This window comes from Chenopodium album, chromosome 8 (genome assembly GCF_948465745.1).
Source record: "Chenopodium album chromosome 8, dcCheAlbu1.1, whole genome shotgun sequence".
Taxonomy (NCBI): Eukaryota; Viridiplantae; Streptophyta; class Magnoliopsida; order Caryophyllales; family Amaranthaceae; genus Chenopodium; species Chenopodium album.
In genome coordinates this window covers 16,840,191-16,852,261 of record NC_137841.1, presented here as the reverse complement: position 1 = coordinate 16,852,261, position 12,071 = coordinate 16,840,191, and the positions used below count along the sequence as shown (strand labels likewise).

Here is a 12,071-nt window from a genome sequence, read left to right as displayed (position 1 = left end):
TTTCCTCATCAGAGATAGCCAAGGCATGAGCGAGAGGTGCATTATCAATGCTTGGCTTCTTACTGGCAGGGGGCAATGGTAACTTGTTGTTATCGATTAAGTCTTGGATAGCTTCCTTAAACTTCCAATAGTTTTCGATGAGATGGCCCCTACCTTGGTGATACTTACAGTGTGCATTGGGGTTCCAATTAGCCGACCTCTTTTCGACTGGCGGGTCCCCAAATGGTCCAATAGGAGTTATAAGACCTTTTGCATTTAATCGATCAAATGCGGTGTCATAACTCATGCCAATAGGAGTAAAGTTTCTCCTAAATGGTTTCTTTTGTCCTTGATTGTTCATAGCAAGGACTTCACCTAAATTAAAAGTGCTAACGTTGTTTGAGTGGGTGGTTTTGGAAGAAGAAGTATTGTCGTTCTTCTTTCCTTTACAGCCACTATTGGAGTTATTGTGTGGCAGCTTTTAACTTAGCCAGGTCGTCTTCAATATTGATTCCAATGTCGTAGACGGCCTTGAAGGTTTGGAGATTATTTTGATACTTGAGATGCTTGGAATATTTTTCTTGAAAGTTTTTTATGAACAACCTTACAGATTCTTTTTCACTTGGCACCTCAATCATCTTAGCTGAGGTTTCTCTCCATTTGTTAAAGAAAGAGGTGAAGCCTTCGTTCTCTTTCTGCTTGAGGATTTCAAGTTCTCTATGGTCAGTCTCAACTTGAATGTTGCACTTGTATCTATCAACGAAAGCGTTTGCTATGGACTCCCAGGGAAAGGTCTTTTCTTTTTCGAGAGAAAAGAACCATTGTTGGCAAACGGTCTCGAGAGATAGTGAGAACAGAGAGCGAAAAACCTTCTTATCGATACCCTTAATACTCATTATTGTTTCGAAGGCTCCTAAATGAAAATAAGGGTTATCAGTTTCTTTGAATTTTGGGATGTCGTTGGCATTGAACTTCTGCGGAAGAAGATCTTTGTCCACCGAGACCCCTTGTGAAGTAAGCCCTTGAAACTTGTAGTCGCTAGATAGCTTGCTTAGACTCTCTTGCATGAGGTCCATCTGTTGTTGTTTCACGGGATCATCAATCTTAAGTGTGAGGAGCTTTAGTACCTCAGTCACGGTAATTAGTTGGTTCCTAAGCTCATTGACTTCTTCTTGTGTTGCCATTAGTGTCCTAGCTTTCCTCTTACGAGCTTGGGTTTGTCGAAAAGTTGGACTTGTACGAAAAGGTTTTCTTTGATTAACCGTCCTTCTTTTCTTGACCACGCGCTGTAATTTAAATCATTTTGCGTTTTAATTACTTGACTCGAATCGACTTGACTTTACGGTTTTTTAAAGAAGAAAAAATAAAAAAAATGGGTGCATATTTTTTGGCAAAAGTAAGCGAAAATAATGTGTATATTTTTAAGAGCTAAGTATAGTATTTTTTTTAGAAAAAATGGAGGATTAATATCCGACTTACCCCCTAAAAAAAATGACGGAAAAAACGTGCATACAAGACTCTCTTAGACATGGTCAAAGTATGTGTATTGGTGTGTGTGTTGAGTGTAAGTGACATATTTGGACTCTTGTGTAAGACCATGGGACTTAGCGCTTAAACACAATTAATGACTCGACAAAGTATTATTGACAGTAAATTTAACCGAATTAACTAGCAAACTGGTTAATTAGACACTAGGTGATTATTCGACCAATAATCCGAACTGTCGACAAAACGACAGGACTGGCGTCGCACTGTGTAGTGTAGCGCCAGACGACATAGCTGTCGCCAGGCGCCACACTCCACAGAGTGGCGCTACAGATCATATTTTGGCGCCAATGCTGGAGCTTCAATCTGAGACTGTTTTCGGTGTTATTAATCAACAGGGGCATGCCTAAAGTCGTACTAGGTCAATTCTGATTAAAAAATTAGAATTTATTTACTCAAATTAATTAATCAATCAATTAATTAGGCAAAGTTCTTTAAGTCATTAATTTATTAAATCTCAACACAAACAAACGGTTAAGAAAACATATATATGCACAACAAATAATGCACAATTAGTCAAGTAGGCACAATATGATGCAATGGGTTTGCAACCTAACCATGGCTCTAGTTCTCATTACGGATGGTCTTTCCAATGAGATCTTTTTTATGCATATGACAATAATGTTAATCAAAATTACGCACATGAAATACTTAGAACGTTTCGAGTCTCATCCACTCATTCTAAATCATTGCCGAAACAAATTCAGGAATTAAAATAGAAATCCTCCCCAGTGGAGTCGCCAAAAACTGTAGGGAATATTTCAAGCGTTAATCACATAGCTTAAACCCCACTGTGATCATACACAAAAGTACGGTGGCGTCTAAAGGAAAGAAGATAGAGCAAAAGAGTCGCCAACAAGTTTTAGGAACTTGTAAACCGTTCACAGGGTGAAGGTTACACTCCTTAACAATCCAAGAGATCGTCAACTCCATAAGGTATTGAACCAAATAGGGTTCAAGGATGAAGGTACAAATCCAACCTAAAAGAGATTGAACCTGCCCTAATAATAGGCCTCTACTTTATTCGGATCGTATTCATGTGCGCTTTCTGACTAACATAAAATCAATAGGATTAACCCTAAACTTGTTTATCTATGTTGGTTGAATATTAACGCACAAACAAACTATTATTGGCGATCACTTGAATTATAATCATATTAGCCCTAAACAAGATTATTAATATCTTATTAATCGTGATTACAAGTACCAATTCCCTTTAAACATGCATAAAAGGTGTGATCAAGCAATAAAAATAAATATCAAGCAACATAATAATCATAATAATAACCATAACAATCATACTTAAAAATAATCATCATAAATTATAACAATTATAATCATAAATCATATTCATGTTAATATTAAAGCATAGCAAGATCCTAGGCATGATACTAACAAGATTAATAACAAATCCTAGCATGTCACTAAGCAATAAAAATCATATATTCAACCCTAACATGATACTAACAATCATAAATATTAGGAAGAACATAAAAGGCATCATACTTTTAATCATAAAAGTTACCCTAGACCGGAATCATAATAACATCATAATATCAATAAAAACCATCAAAATACTTAGTTTGATGCCTCGTACCTCTTTCTAATAACAAAATACACGCGTTAATAACTTCAAGGAAAATAATAATCAAAGAATTAAATTAAATAATAATTGAAAGAGAGATTTGGGACCAAACCCTCAGAAATTAAACCTTTCACGTCTAGGGCGAAGGCAACTTCGAATATGGCTAGGTGTATCTAGATCTAATGAATGCGGAATTTGGTATTTGAGAAAAGCTAGTTTAAAAAAGAGAGAGAGATAGAAATGGTAGATTGTAGATGAAAACTGATGATTGTTGATGAATCAAAACAAAGTTTTTACGATGTTATTTATAAAGAAAATCAGCCAAAAGGATAAAATATCAAAAACAGAGTTCTGGCGCAGATAAAATCTGATAAGCGCCAACGCTGGCTATTGGCGCCAGACGCCAACATTAGCGCCAGGCGCCAAGCGTAGCGCAAGGCGCTATAGCTGGCGTTTGGCGCTGATTCAGAAATTCACGCGTTTTCTTAAAATCAGATAAAAATTGCCGTACAGGAGGATAAAATCGTATTTCCCTCAAAAAAAGTTCTTTGATTCTAATTAAAACTCTAAAAAGTCAACAAAAGTCAATTTATCAATGCTAATTGAATTAGGAATGAAAAGAACCTTCTAGAAGAATTTAGAAAACTAAAACCATTCCTAATTGCATTAGGAATGACAAATCTATATTAGGCCCTCCCCTAGATCATTGGGCCGCATATAAGGCTCAAACTAGGCCCAGTTCAGTAATTTAACCATAACTTCCTCAATATTCATTGGAATTGGGCTTATAATATATCGTTGGAAAGCTCTTGTCAAGCCCCATCCAACTACACTACTATTGGACCCATATCATGGACCAACCAAACTGGATTGGATGTTTTCTTAAAACTAGTTTTCGACCTCCGCGCGCGCGATGCGCGCGCTCCATTTGGTGAATCGGAATAGTTTTGTTTTGCATTTAACGTAAATGTGTAATTAATTTGTTGTATTTTGACATAGTATTTGTTGCATCCACAAAAATTATGTTATTGTTATATATAGATCGATAATGTTGTTATTGTTTATGTAGCAATAATTTTCTAATGTGAATGTTAATTATGGGGCGTTTTCCCTTTCTATTTATCGCCTTTTCCTGTTTATGTAGCCCTTGTTTCTCTACCTCCTTTTCCCTTTCTCTCGTTCTCCCCTTCTTCTCCTCCTTTATCTTAAGTAACCCTGGACTGAGTAATTCTTCAAGTAACCCCTAAATGAACCCTCAGGTAACCGCTGACTAAGTAACCCCTGACTGAATTCCTCAAGTAAAACTCTTTAAGTAACCTTGATCAAATTACTCAAGTAACCCCTGACTGAATTCCTTAAATAACCCATTACCTAGTAACTCGAGTAACCCCTGACCGAGTAGCCTGAGTAACCCATAACTGAGTAACTTCTCGAGTAACCCTTGACCGAGTAATTCGAGTAACCCCTGATCGAGTAATCCCTTAACTCTCAAGTAACCCCTATCTGAACCCCACAATAACTCCTAACTGAGTAACTCGAGTAACCCCTGACTGCATAACTCAAATAACCCCTAACAAAATAACTCATAAAACCCCTGCCACACGGTGTGGCTTGCTGCACCAAAAAGTTGTTGTTTGATAATATATTGTTTGACAAAATAAAGTTCAAATAAGTGAGAAAAAATAATACAAATAATTGAAAATTATAAGTCGCACTTACTCCCTCTCTCTCTCTTTCTCCCTCGAGCCTTCTCCTTCGTTCTTTATTATTATATCATATATTCTTTCTTTGTCCTTCTCTCAGTCCTATTCCCTATTTATCACTCTCTTTATTTCTCTTCCAACCCCCTTGTATTTCTACTGTCCCTATATATTTTTTTAGCCTCTCTCTATCTCATCCTCCTTCCTTAATAACCCATATTTCTATCCCTGCCATGTTTTCTAACTTTTTTTCTCCCGACCTTGACCCCTTCTGCTATCCTACCCCTTATCTCTTTTGAACTGGTATCTCTATCTTTCAGTCTGCCCTATCTTTTAGCCCATCTTTGTCTCTCTCTTTAAACCCTTCGCTTTCCTAGTTCCCTTTCTCCCTCTTAATGATCCTCTATATTTTGGCCCTTGTTTCTTTACCTCCTTATCCCTTTCTCTTCTTCCCTTCCTCTCCTCCTCTATCTTAAGTAACCTCTGAACGACTAACCTCGGACTGAGTAATTCCTCAAGTAACCTCTGAATTAACCCTCAAGTAACTTGACCAAGTAACCTCTGATCGAACTCCTTAAATAACCCTTTACCATGTAACTCGAATAACCCTTGATCGAGTAACTCGAGTAACCCATGACCGAGTAAATCCTCGAGTAACCCCTGATCAAGTCATCCCTCAAGTAACCCTTAACCGAGTGAACCTCTTGAGTAACCCCTATCTGAACCCCACAAGTAACCCCTGACTAAGTAACTCGAGTAATCCCTAACTGCATAACTCGGATAACCCCTAACAAAATAACTCGGGTAACCCCTGCGACACGGTGTAGCTTACAACACAAAAAAGTTGTTGTTTGATAATATATGTTGTGACAAAATCGAGTTCAAATAAGTGAGAAAAGATAAAACAATAATCGAAAATTATAGGTCGCACTTACTCCCTCTATCTTCCACGAGCCTTCTCCTTCGCTTTTTTTTTTTATTATTATTATTATATCATATACTCTTTCTCTATCCTTTTCTCTTAGTTCTATTCCCTATTTATCACTCTATTTATTTCTCTTCTAACCCCCTTGCATTTCTCCGGTCCCTATATCTTTTTTTTAGCCTCTCTCTATCTCATCCTCTTTCCTTCATAACCCATATTTCTATCTCTCCTATGTTTTTCCAAAAAAAATTTCTCTGGGCCTTTATCCCTTCTCTTATCCTACCCCTTATCTCTTTTGAAATGGTATCTCTATCTTTCAGTCTACCCTATTTCTTAGCCCCTCTTCGTCTCTCTCTTCAAACCCTTTGCTTTCCTAGTTCTCTTTCTTTCTCTCGATGATTTTTTTTATTTTGGCCCTTGTTTCTCTACCTCCCTTTCCCTTTCTCTCCTTTTCCCCTTCCTCTCCTCCTCTATCTTAAGTAATCTTTGACCGACAAACCCCAGACCAATTAATTCTTCAAGTAACCCCTGAATGAACCCTCAAGTAACCGCTGATCGAGTAACCCCTGACCAAATTCTTTAAGTAACCCTTACCGAATTACTCAAATAACCCCTGACCGAACTCCTTAAATAACCCCTTACCTAGTAACTCAATTAACCCCTGACCGAGTAAGTTGAGTAACCCATGACTGAGAAAATCCTCGAGTAATCCTTGACCGAGTAATTCGAGTAACCCCTGATCGAGTAATCCCTCAAGTAACCCTTAACCGAGTGAACCTCTCGAGTAACCCCTATCCGAACCCCACAAGTAATCCTTGATCAAGTAACTCGAGTAAACTCTGACTGCATAAATCGGATAACCCCTAACAAAATAACTTGGGTAACCCCTGCCACACGGCGTGGTTTAACTTTTATGTTAAATGTGCCATAATTCTACCACAATTCTACCATAATGTTTAACTTTTATGTTAAATGTGCTACTATTCAGATGACTTGTCCTTATACCATCCTCTAAAAGGCTTTGGCAATTATAGGTTGCACTTGATCCTTCTCTCCATAGCCCCTTCCTCTCTCTCACTCTCCCCTTTCCCTTTTATAAATCTTGGTTTATCTCTAATGCGCGCGCTCTAAATGGCAAAACGTGATGTAGGACATGCTTGTTAATAATAATGTTGGAGTTCCAATTTTTTTTTTTTTTTTTTAATTGCATCTAAATGATTCATTAAGTTCAAATAAGTAAAACATTTTCTAAATCAATGTTGGAAAATGGGAATGTCTATATATGGATATTAGATATAACAAGGAATTGAATTGATCGAAATTTTCATTTAGAACCAATATTCATTCCGGAAAACATCGAATGCAGATTTGAAAATTGATTTTCAAAATTATGAATATGACTAACCACTAACACTCAATAAAAACAAGACCTTAGGAGATTTATCGACATATTCAAGAACTTTGAACCTGATTGTCACTTTATTGACTCATGATTAACCAAAATTGATGCTTTTACAAAAACACAAAAACAAAATTCCCAAAACACTAATACAACAACTGTTATCATAAATCAGTCAACTAATCCTAATCAATACACCTTATTAATGATTTAATTAATCTTATACTTCATTCTGCCAAACTGCACCACAAATAGCCAAACCCAAGTGAAGTCTCATTGCAAAAACTTCATTGCAACCTACAAGCATCTATTTTAACAGCAACTATCTCAAAGTAATCAGAAAAGCAGAGTTTTAATTTTTACATCACTCAATGTTCAAAGGTTAATTCTACCAAAACACTGCCCCCAAAACCAACACATCCAACAAGCATTACATTAGTTCATACCCGAAATCACAACATCAATTCAAAACTTAGATTCCGATGTGACCAATGAAAATATTTTACAACTTTACAACCAAAATGAACTAACAATCAAATAACATGTAAGTATCACTATTCCATCAATAAAAAGAAAAACAAGGGTAGTTTGAGAACAATCATGACCACCCTGCCTACCTCCCACCACTTCCTCACAGGCCAATATTTTCCCATTCTACAAAAAAGTTTCTGCAAAAACTCAGAACAGAAATCCAATTCAACAACTGTAACCTGAAAGCTTAGTCAAAAGCATAAAGCTAAAATCATATATACACATTGCACACCAAAGATACCATATCACCATACGTGAGTGCACACAAACACACACGAGTTCAAATCACTAAACATAGACCAGTATGAATCCCATGGAAAAATAATCACAAATCGGCATTCCAATTATATGACTCAGTTATAGTTAATAATATCAGCACATTATAAAACAATTAACATCATGCCAAAGCAATATATGAGTCAATCTAATATCTTGGGTTCAATTATAATACATTCTTCATTATACTAAAGCTTTAATAAAATTAACAACGCATTCACAATATATATCTATATATTCATCATAATTTACCTATAATTAGAAACAGTTGATTCACATGTTAATCAGGTAGCTTAATTTCAGATCCTCATTGTAGAGTTCACCTGAAAAAGAAACTAAGTGCGCATTAATAATGAGGAGGTTTAAAAAGGACGAAATAAGAAATTGAGGATTAAGCTGGAATCAAAAACAAAAACTTAAAACGGATTTTTGTTTTGTTTTTGGCTTTTATTTTCATAACTGGATTAATATAAATATCAACAATGAAGCTCAAAGTATACAGAAAGTAACAAAGAAACATCTACACAGCTTACTACCACTATATAGCAACGATTATTGCCATAAAAAAAAGGATAATTTTTTAATTACCACCTAAAAATGTAACCATTTTCGAACTAACCACCCGTTTAATTTTTTATTTTAAATTACCACCCCTTAAATTAAATAAATGCTTAGATTACCACCCATTTCAAAAATCCGGTGGATTTTCTGTCTGTAGGCCCCACCTAACACTTATTTTGACCCTTTTGACTGATTTTTTTCCCCGATTTTTCGCTTTAGAAACGCTCTGTAAATTTAAATTCTCATTTCCTTCACCAAATTATACCAAAGTTCAAAGAGAAAAATGTGAATTGATGCTAGGAGAGCGTTTTTTAAGTAAAAAATCGGGGAAAAATCAGTCAAAATAAACGTTAGGTCGGGCCCACAGATGAAAAATCCACCGGATTTTTGAAATGGGTAAATGGGTGGTAATCTAAGCATTTATTTAATTTAAGGGGTGGTAATTTAAAATAAAAAATTAAACGCGTGGTTAGTTCGAAAATGGTTATATTTTTGGGTGGTAATTTAAAAATTTTCCTAAAAAAAATAAAAATTAAAATTAATTTTAAAAAAAAAATTGTAACTTTTGGAAAATATCATTTCAAATGCTAATTACTCCTACTGTCACTTGAATGAACTCAAATTACAATACCAAAGAATAAGATAGCAACGGTGCAAAAAAGACAAATTAACACAACCCCCACCTCATAAATATCCCAAATACAGAATTTCAGAACCAAATTCTAAAACCCAGAAATCCCATCATCAACTAATCTCATGAAAATCATATTAAATAACACAACCAAAAGACAAATTTAGTGATTTGAACATAACCCAACAAGCAAAATTCCTGAAGGCCTGAAAAACCAAAAAATTATCAAAAGCGGCAAATTAGATGCAAAAATTGGATGCATATGCTTCACCTTGTCGGGAACTTCCTTCACTGTAACACCTCGAAGCTCGTTGTTGAATCTACGCAACGCCATTGTTGTTCGATGAGAGAGAAGGATAGAGAAACTGGGGATTGAATTTGATGATAACCCTAGGTTAAAGATTGAATAACCCTGGAGAAGTGATCACCAACAAGCAGAAAGTAATCAAGAGCCAACAAAACACCACCTAAGCATATTGGCAGAGAGAAGAATGAGAGCCAACAGATCACCAGCAGCAAAAATAAGGGCAACATTGTAATTGTACTTTTTGAGGGGCAAAAGGGTCACCACACTATTACTAAGAGATTTTCAACTTGCCAACTTCTCACTTTTAATAGTTATAGATAAGTTTTCAAAAACAGAGAAGAGAAAAGAAATTAAAACTATCCACAACACTAAACTTTCCACACTTTCACTTCATTCGAATATGATTCGACGTGAAAGGTACTCATCACTGGGTTTGGTTTTGGGGAGACACAAATGGGTGTCTACAATCAACCTATAAGATTAATCTAGATTGCATTGAAATTCTTTATGACATGAACCATCAATTTGAGAATTGTTTTAATTGATTGAGTTTGATTGTGAATTTCCTTTACTAGCCATTCATAGTGACCCCTAGCTTGGCCTCTAGGATATAGCTCTTGAACTCTCTTGATTGCTACTATTGTTTGTCCTTTGCAATGATTGAATCAAGTGAATGAATTATCGATTAGCACGATTATCGAACTAGCATGTGGAACCTATATCCCTAGTATTTAGCTTCTTGAATTACTTGATTAGTCTAATTTTGTTACCATAATACCAACCATTTTCTCACTACAATCTTTAAAATAGCTTGACTTAGGCTATAGTTAATACCGACTCACTCCTTTGGGTTCGACCCTATACTTGCCTTATACTTATATTAGGTTGGTTTAGGATTTTATAAATTGTGTTTGATTTTGGTATAGACATAACGACTCGTTTATTCCTCTATCAAAATGGTGCCGTTGCCGGGGAGTGAAATTGGTGCTTAGCTTTATTTGTTGAGTCTATTTCACTTTAACTGAAAAAAAAATACAAAAAGATTTTGTTTCTTAAGGCTACATTTGTAGCCGTGCTACTAATATTTTCATTGAGTTTTGCATGCATAGAGATCGTGATCGATCCATTGTGCCTTTTGACCCGGAAATCAAAAGGACTCTCTCAAGGAGAAGAATTGCTAGTCGATCCTTGGATTTTAGTTCCTCAAGCGAAGAAGGATTTGAAGAAGAACTAGGCATGGGAGAAAAACCAAGAGTTGCTTTGAAAGAATTGGGAATTCCCGGTGCGTACAAGTTTGAGAGTGGAATTGCTCCACCTACAACACCGGCGCATGATTTTGAAATTAGGCCGGCTATGATCGCTTTGATCAAAAGGAGACAATATAGTGGAGCTAAGAATGAGAGTCCGTTGAACCATCTCAAGGAGTTCGAAAAGTATTGCAACACTATCAAAGTGAACGGAGTTTCTCAAGAGTTCATCCGGCTAAAGTTGTTTCCATTTTCTCTCATAGGCCGAGCCTTGGAGTGGTTGGATAATGAGGTAAAGCCAAACTCCCTACAAACATAGGACAAAGTCACCAAGGAATTCTTGTCCCGATTCTAGCCACAAAAGAAAACGGCGGAGGCTAGAGCTTTGATTCAAGGGTTCAAGCAAAGACCTAATGAAAGCCTTTACGAAGCATGGGAGAGGTGTAAAGAGTATCAAAGGGAGTGTCCCCACCACGGAATTCAAACCTATCAAGTCATTCAAATTTTCTATGGTGGCCTAAGTCCTCAAGGCAAATCATGCCTTGATGGGGGTGCTGGAGGTCCCATAATGAATCGGACGGAAGAAGAAGTGGTGGACATTATTGAGGACGTGGTTAAGTACTGTAGAGATTGGCAAGATGGGGAGAGGGATTCAACTAGCAAGAGTGGCTCTTCGGTATACTCTATAGACCATCTAAATGCGATCAACAACTTATCCTCACAAATGACAAACTTGGGGAAAGAAATGACCGCAATCAAAGCCAAGTTGGAAAGCTCCTCTTCTTTTCAAGCTTCGAATCTTCCCTCCCAATTTAAGGGGAGAGGTACTTTTTCTAACTCTCAACCCCCTCCCTCTTCAAATAATATGCCTAGTGGTTGCTTGTTTTGTGATACATGTGGATCTTATGATCATGACTCTTGTAATTGCCCTCATGCTTCTCCGGAATGTGGTGATGATTTTGATAATAATGAGAGTGAGCATGTGAATTATGTGTCAAATAATAATGTGCAAAGGTTTTATAGGCAAAGAGGTCAATGGAATAGGAATTACCAAAACCAAGGTAATTTTGACAACTATAACCAAGGTGGTGGTTAAGGGAACCAAGGTTCTCGTGGCAACTATAACAATCAAGGTTATAGTAGTCAAAATCAAAACCAAAATTATGGTAATAAAAACCAAAGTTATGGATATCATAACCAAGGTAGTGGAAACCATAATCAAGGTTATGGTCAAAATCAAAATAGGGGTAGTTGGAACAATCAAGGTAGGGGCAATTTTCAAAATAATTCTCAAAGAGGTCCCCCACCCGGATTTGTTCCAAAGACTCAAGGTGAAAATTCTTATTCACAACCTTCTTCTTCTAAGACCAATTTGGAGGAAATAA

The 12,071-nt window shown here is 36.4% G+C and overlaps 1 long non-coding RNA gene and 1 other non-coding gene across 2 annotated transcripts; both read right to left on the bottom strand.

Annotated features, from left to right (window-relative positions):
• Positions 1-7,449: 7,449 nt before the first annotated feature.
• Positions 7,450-9,616, bottom strand: LOC145555864 (uncharacterized). Its single transcript, XR_014091600.1, has 3 exons — positions 9,404-9,616; positions 8,193-8,263; positions 7,450-7,801 (listed from the first exon to the last, which is right to left on the bottom strand). It is a non-coding gene; the product is annotated as an uncharacterized LOC145555864 (long non-coding RNA).
• Positions 9,617-11,060: 1,444 nt separating this feature from the next.
• LOC145557155 (small nucleolar RNA R71) lies at positions 11,061-11,166 on the bottom strand. Its single transcript, XR_014092211.1, has one exon. It is a non-coding gene; the product is annotated as a small nucleolar RNA R71 (small nucleolar RNA).
• Positions 11,167-12,071: the final 905 nt, after the last annotated feature.